At 49.2% G+C, this 7,487-nt stretch overlaps 1 protein-coding gene across 1 annotated transcript in view; it reads left to right on the top strand.

The window, feature by feature from the left end:
• Positions 1-263: 263 nt before the first annotated feature.
• The window catches only part of MAP3K14 (mitogen-activated protein kinase kinase kinase 14), a 43,563-nt gene continuing 36,339 nt past the window's right edge, over positions 264-7,487 (top strand). Inside the window, exon 1 of the mRNA XM_055408093.2 lies at positions 264-368. The gene's annotated coding sequence lies outside the window, so the exon portion shown is untranslated. The remainder of the gene's footprint in view (positions 369-7,487) is intronic.

Here is a 7,487-nt window from a genome sequence, read left to right as displayed (position 1 = left end):
AGCCATCTCTGCTATAAACACTGTCCGGAAATAGTGCCCATTTCTGGAAACAGGGCCTCGTTAACCAATCGTAGCTTGGGGCGGTAGGAAGGAACTGGCTGGGACGCGCCGTCTCATTGGAAGATTGGGGGAGTGGGCGGGGCCAGAAGCTAGGTGCGGCCAAAGCAAGGAGGCGCGAAGCGAGGCAAATTTGCTGCCGCGGGTGGAGGCGTGGCCCCGGGGGCGGCCGGGAAGGCGGCGAGGGGGCGGGGTCCGGGGTGGGGCGGGGCGACCGTGGGCCCAGAGAGCAGCGGTCCGCGACAGGCGGCGGGAGATCGAGGGCGAGGCGAGCGCGACACTCGCTGGTGGGGGAGATCGGCGCTCGGCCGGTAGGTGACTAGAGCGAGTCCCGGGGCGAGGGGCAGAGAGGACGGGTCAGTCCTCAACCGGGGCCGGGCTGCGGCCTGGCCCGCCGCATCGGAATGGTGGGGTCGGCGGCGCGGCCCGGGGACCCACTCGCGCCGGTCCTCGGCTGTGGCAGCTGGTCGCCGGTGCGCCCTCCCTCACGCCGCCAGTGCCACGGTCGCACGCCGGGCTCGCCCTGCAAACCCGCAGGCCACACGCTCGCCCGAAGCGCGCGCAAGGTCCCCTTCCTTCCCTTTCCCCGACACCCCCGTTTCCCCGCGCCAGGCTGCCCCACCTCCCAGGCCTGCCCGTTCTGCTCGGTTCCCTGAATGTTCTCCAGAATGGAGGGCTTACCTCGGCACTGGCCTTAAGGTGCCGAACGCCCCAGCGCGCCGGTCCCTGCGTCCTCCCACCTGTCCAGGCAGTGAAACCCTCACACCCCGAGCCTGCGATTAGCACCCAGCGGGGCAGTGCTGGCTGGTCGCAGCATCCTTTCTCTCCCTGACCCCTCCGTAATTCTTCTTTCCACTCCACTCAGGACTTCCTCTGTCGGCTCAGATAAAATATCCCATCTTGGAAGTCCATCGTGGCCCTGGCAGCCTGCAGCCAGAGGGCACCAGGCAGAAGGAGGCCCCTTGTAAAGAGTCCCACTTGCCCAGGAACCTCCTCTGTGCTGGGTAACTTCAGAAAAAGCAGTTTTTTTCCTAATTGAAGTTAAAATGTGGAGCTCAGTCCTAAAGGGTGGACTGAGGAATGAGTGGAGAAAAGAGACAGAAATCTGTGATATAAATTGTTTTAACTGGAGGACGATGAATGCCTGTCCCTTGATGATGAACTCAAAAAGCAAGTGAAGTTAAATGGTGAAAGGTGGGATCTGATACAAAATAGCCTTCTGAAGTTTATTCCAGGAATAAATGTTGAAAACCCCTTGACTAGAAACGTGGTCTCTCTGAAAGATTAGGAGATAATATCTTAACATTAGTGATGTGTTTTTTTTTCACTTAGTATCTTCATACCTGTAACCTTTTTCCTTCAGATATGTGTGATAAGATAGATAATACTGTCCTGTTTTAGAGGTGAGGCACCTGAGTGTTTGGCAGGGACTGGAGGTGGGTAAATGGCTCTTGCCCAGTGCCTCATAGCTGAGACTCAGGGTGACAACTTTAATCTGGGCCACTGGAGTCTTTCCCCGGCTCCTTTCCCTAAAGCAGAACCATGTTATGGGAGTTGGATGCAGGACATGGGGAGAAATATTTGGTGTGGTATTTATGCTCTTAACATGAGAGAACAGGTGCTTGTCTCACTTACAAAGTGTTTGGATTTACTCTTGGTGTTTTTTAAGTGATGTCAAAGTCCGTTCCTTTGGTACAGTGATGCCAGACCTCTGAGATTTTCAGATGCCTTGAGGACATCCTCGTTTATTTTGAAGGGTGTGGTGGTGAACTTCTCAGAATGCCTCAAAATAAAAGTACTCATCTCTGACTTTAATTTTAGAAATCTGTACCCAGGTATGTGTTCCAGCTCTTTTGTGAGACCAGACAGCAGTAAGCCACCAAGCTTCAGTCCCCTTCTGACTGTTTTCAGGTTATAAGGAGTAGTTCTGAAAGGGGGTTTTTCGCCCCTGGTGCTGTCTGTTAGAGTTTGTGGGAGCAAGCGGCACCACAGACAGAGACCCTGCCAAATGAACCCTTGTCTATTAAACAAAAATGTCTGGTTGGCCATTTCGCCTCCACAGATGGAGGTTTGGTTCCTCATTTTGTTTCTCCTATTGAACACTGACTCCATTGTGATCTGCTTGGGGTGTTTGTGTATCACTGAATGTGGAGAAGCGGGCTTGCCCTGATTGGTTGTCCAACTCCAGGCAACTGTTGTGGTTTTTGTTTGGTGCGTGGTAACGGTTCATCCTGGCCAGGGTCTGGTGTGAGATCTGTAGAGACAGGAGATAGGTAAAGACTGACCCAGGGCTGTTCTCGTTGTTGGCACCCTCTTAAGAGTGTCCCATCACTTTGGCCTGCGATGTCACTTTTAGTTTCCTATTTTTTTTCCTGTCTCAATGGACAGCACATGAGCTTTCCTAACAGGCCTGCCTCCCTTGATGAAGAGCTGAGAGATTCATGTTGGTTGACCTAACAGATGGTCTTTCTGGGAGGGTAGTTAAGAAATCTTAAAACCAAGTTCAGCCCTAAATTACAAGTGTAAGTTAGCTTGATACACACATAGGGAGCCTCTTTCTACCAATGGCTTCCATCATCTGAGAGCTGTTTTTTTTTTTTCCTGGCAAAAGGTTAAAATGCAACTAAAATTCTGCTTTCATGATTAATAAGTCACTACCGCAGTTGTATCTGATGCTTCCTGTTTGCCCCATTTTAGTATTTCAGTTAAACTGGAAACATCTGAGCCTTATGGGCACTTTGGAAGACACCAGTGTGAAAGTGGTGGTGGTGGGGGGGACAGTTCCCTGTCAGTGGATTTGGGAAGCTTTAAGGATAAGCCAGCTCTCCCTGGCCTCCACACACTGAGATCCCTGGGCAGGGAAAGTAGTGGGGGTTGAGCACCTTCAAGGGGTAGGTGAACTTTTAAATTGATGCACGTGTCAAGGCTCTGCATTTGCTGGGTGGTGCTGACTGAAATGTTGAAAGCAGTCGATTAGAAATGGAAGGCCAAACATAGGGCAGATCGAGTAGTAGAACATTTCAGTCGAGCTGAGCGAGGCACTGAACATCTGTTGGCTTTGGGGTCTTGGGTTCTGGCCTTGTCTTAACTACCTGAGTGACCATGCAGGGAAGAGTCACTTTTCCTCAGTGGCCTGTGTGCCCTTCATTGTATTCTAGTTTAAAGGATCCCTTTCTCAATGGTGGCCAAGGCAGAGGATGGGGGTGGGGGTGTAGATTGGGAGTTTGGGACCATCAGATACAAACTCTTATAAAGATTGGATAAAACAACAAGGTCCTACTGTATAGCACAGGGAGCTATATTCAATAGCCTGTAATAAATGATAATGGGAAAAATATATATATATGTATATATAAAACTGCATCACTTTGCTATATACTAGAAATTAACACAACATTGTCAATCAACTGTACTTCAGTAAAAAGATCCCCTTCTCTTCTTGCTATTTGATATCCTTTAATCTCTCATCCTTCTGGTATGAATCCCTTGAGATTATATGGCATTGAGAGTAATGATACCTCTTGGCCATTCTCTGTGTTTTCTCACAGTACTCCTGCAAAGGAAGGCAGGGACCAAGATCAGGAACATGAGGCCTAGTAAGGAGAGAGAAAGTGGACGAGATTACTCAGGAAATCAGTGTCATGTCCAGAATCTGAACCCACATTTCTTGACATCTAGTTCAATGCTTTTTCTACTAACTTAGGTATAAAAGGATAAGTTGGGATTTTTTTTGTTTCCAAAACATGTCCATTTTGAATATAATTAAACCAAGGTAGCTGCTTTATTTTTCTATTTATGTTCACAAGGATTAACTCAGAAGTGTTATCAAGTAATTAAGAGTTGATACTTATTATCCATAATAATTATTACTAAAAGTCTGAAAGATAAAGAGCACATCCTGCAGTCAAGTCTGCTTATCCCTATTTTACCGATGCAGAAATTAAAGCAGAGGGGTCAAGCAACCTGCCCAGAACGGTAGAGCCAGTCCATGGCATCTTTGTGCCCCGTGTGGGGGTTTAGGCTGCCGGGTCAGAGAGCGACCTAGGTCGGGTACAGGTCTGCCACTGTCTGCCTGTGGGACTTCAGGCAAATCAGTTCACTTCTCTAAGCGTCTGGTGCCCCGTCTGTAAACATTTCGTGGTGTTGTTTTGAGTAGAAAATGAGAGAATATATATAAAGTGCTGAGCTCGGCGCGGAATAAGCCAGAGGACACAATGGCTGTGAATGTGGCAGGTGGTTGTGTAGTAATCGCAGTACTGGTAGTTGGCGATTACCACTTTGACTAGACCTGTTTTCTGTAAGATGATGTCAGGAAGGGTCAGGCTGCCTGACAGGGCCTGTCATTTTCTCAGCAGGACCACCAGTGGGACATTTCTTCCGTCTGGAGGTTTTAGCTGTCACGTTCTCCCTGTCTTACACTAAATTCTGCCCTCATCACCCTCCAAAGGAACCTAACAAGGCTCCAGCTCTGCCTGCTCAGAGCTGGCAAGCCTCAACCTGGGGCTTCCTTGGCCGCCACCCAGAGGGAGGGCCTTTCTGGGGCCCTCCTGTGTCCCCCATGCAGTGAAGTGGGTCCCAGCCTTAACTCTGGAAGGGAAAAAAGGAAAATACTGTGTAGAATATAAGTCAACAAACACTTGTTCCTCTCTGTTTGGGAGACTAAAAAGGAAGCCTGAGTCCTGTGGGGCAAGGTTCCCACCACCTTGTGGCATCCTGCCCTTTGTCATCTTTTCACTGGTCTGGGGGCCCTCGATCCACAGTCAGCGACTCTCAGATTTCCCTTTAAATCACCCAAGGGAGAAAAAGCAAAAAAACAGTTTCACATTACATTTTAAATTCTTTTTCTCCCCCCTTTCTTAATAGAAAACAAAAATGCAAGCTCCCACCAGGCTGACGTCCCCTTTAAATAACATCTTGTTTTCTCTTGGGGAAGCTGTCTTCATGGGCAAAGAGTCATTTCTAAAGTGAACCTAGTTTTTAGAAAAAATAGATCACCGGATGTCAAGCCTCGTGTAGAGCTAACAGTTCAGATGAAAATGAAACCAGCAGGCCCGAAGTGGCAGCTCCACACTTGACTTCAGACTGGAGGTGAGAGGCAGAGTGTGTCTGAGCCCAGGTCGGCAACTGGTTGGCCCCACAGACTGCATTTGATAGGTGCCTTAGTCATTTTCCAGGCAGCTTTGCTTAGGTGAGCAGAGCACTTTCTCTGGAAGGTGAGTCACACTTGCAGGGGTGTAGGTGACATGCGATTTATTCCCCAGCTCAGTCACAGGAAGTCTTGAGCAGATCTTGTGGAGAAGCTGTCTGCCAAAGTTCATGTTCATTTCAGTCCAGGGGCTTTGGAGGCAGGGGGAATAAGGAAGCCAGCTAGGGGCTCCCAGGGCTTGCCAAATGACAGAAAAATGGCTCCCCCAGCAGGGGGGTCATGTGGACCCGGCAGAGAGCCCAGATCAGCAGTGTCACCATGCTCTTGAGCCCAGCCACCTTGAGGGTGGAAAATGGCCTGTTTCCAATGACAGTCAACAAAGAAGCCAGAGGAGAGCTTTGGCTCCAGGGAGCTGGGAAACCCCTTGTCAAAAAGCAGAAAGATACAAACCACAACTTTGGTGTGAAAGGCCTTTCAGGGAACCCTTTTCTACCTGCCTTGCTTTTCACCACCTGAGTTGGAGGCTCTGAAGAGCTCCAGGGATTAGAAAGGCTGGATTGGACCTTGGCTTTCTGGAAACTTGCGAATTCTGAGCCTGCCACACTTCTGGAGCCAGTGTTCAGAAAGATGCTGCAAAGGAAACTCCTGAGCCATTTCTTTCATGCAGTTTCTGGTTGCCAGACTTTCTGTCGATCCTCTTACCATTAAAGCCATGATCAGGTATCCTTCAAGGCACAGGGTTTGTTTCAGACTCTCTGTTCTAGACCAACACAGTTGGTGTTAAACTTATTGCTGAAGGTCAAAGACCTCTCAGTGTCCAGGTAGGCTTGACTTTATTGAAACCACAGGGGAAGAGCTAGTGTTACCTTGTTTCATTTATCCATCACAGACTCCTCTCCAGCCCCCTGCCCACACCTCTTCCGTCTAGACTAGCCAGCAATCACTTTGGGTGGGCATGGCTAAGTGACCTTAGGCCTGAACCTCTCTGTCAAGAAAGAACTATTGGGCTTCCCTAGTGGCTCAGTGGTAAAGAATCCACCTGCCAATGCAGGAGACACGGGTTCGATCCTTGATTTGGGAAGATCCCACATGCCACATGGCAACTAAGCCTGTGTGCCACAACTATTGAGCCTGCGCTCTAGAGCCCAGGAGCCACAATTGCTGAAGCCTGCGCACCCAAGAGCCCGTGCTCCGTAACAGGGGAAGCCACTGCAGTGAGAAGCCCGAGCACCACAACCAGTAGCCCCTGTTCACTGAAACTAGAGAAAAGCCCATGCAGCAACGAAGACACAGCACAGCCAAATAAAAAGATAAAATTATAAGGATAGATATCTTTTTTAAATGAAAGAACTGTTTTGAGTTACAGCCTGGAAGTGATCATAACCGTTTACACACTTCTCTGCTTAACAAAAGAGAAAACGGTGAACTCAGGAAGTTAACACAGCTAGTTAATTGCAGGATCTGAACTAAAGTCCAGGTTCTTTGTGCTGCCACTGAGCAAAGGAGATACTCCCAGAGCAGGGGTTACTCCTCCTTCATATCCCCACCCAACCCCATCACACTCGGCCTTTTTTCTAGCTCTGCCAGGCCTAGGGAGGGTGGAGCCAGAGCAATAGCCACCCTGAGTCTAAGAAAAAGTAAACAGAAAGCTATTTATTTGACACTCTCTTGTACCATGAGGTTCGTGTAATCACAGGAGGTGAAGGTTGATAAGAAAATACAATTCTGGGCAGGGTTACCTGGAAGTCTCAAAGGTTGTCTCCACCTGTAGGGCACTGACTTACCTCACCAGGCAGTGTCTTACCCAGAGGTGGGCCTTCAGTAGCTATGAGTGATTGATTGTGAGGCTACAAACCCGCTGGGTGCCAAGAAGCTCTTCTGCATCTTTTTCCTGTCATGTGGCCCATGGCATACAAGTGGCCCAAAGACCCGGAGTAGTTGGGCATCATTCCCTCTGGATCCATCTGGCTCCTCTCAGTGAAGAGGCTCTCCCTTGTGGGCAAAGCTTGATGTCACATCTGAATAATGTCCCCTCTAAGTCCAAAGAGTTGTCCTGTCTGAGATCCACCACTGCTCTGCTGTCTTTGACATTTCCTTTTACCAGACCAGAATTAGTCCTTTCACTACTAGGGAGAGTTGGGAGGCTTGGGACAAAGGGAGGCTTTGCCATCTCAAATGAGGATGCTCTTGCCAATTAAGGTTAGAAGTGGACTTTCTAGCCCAGGAAGTTAGGTTGGATGAACCAGATAACTTGAGCCCGTGCTCAGCAGTCCCAATTGGGAGA

The sequence above is a fragment of the Moschus berezovskii genome, chromosome 20 (assembly GCF_049115385.1).
Source record: "Moschus berezovskii isolate FMDL1 chromosome 20, NW_MosBer_1.0, whole genome shotgun sequence".
NCBI classification, from domain to species: Eukaryota; Metazoa; Chordata; class Mammalia; order Artiodactyla; family Moschidae; genus Moschus; species Moschus berezovskii.
This window is presented reverse-complemented; position numbering and strand designations above follow the sequence as displayed.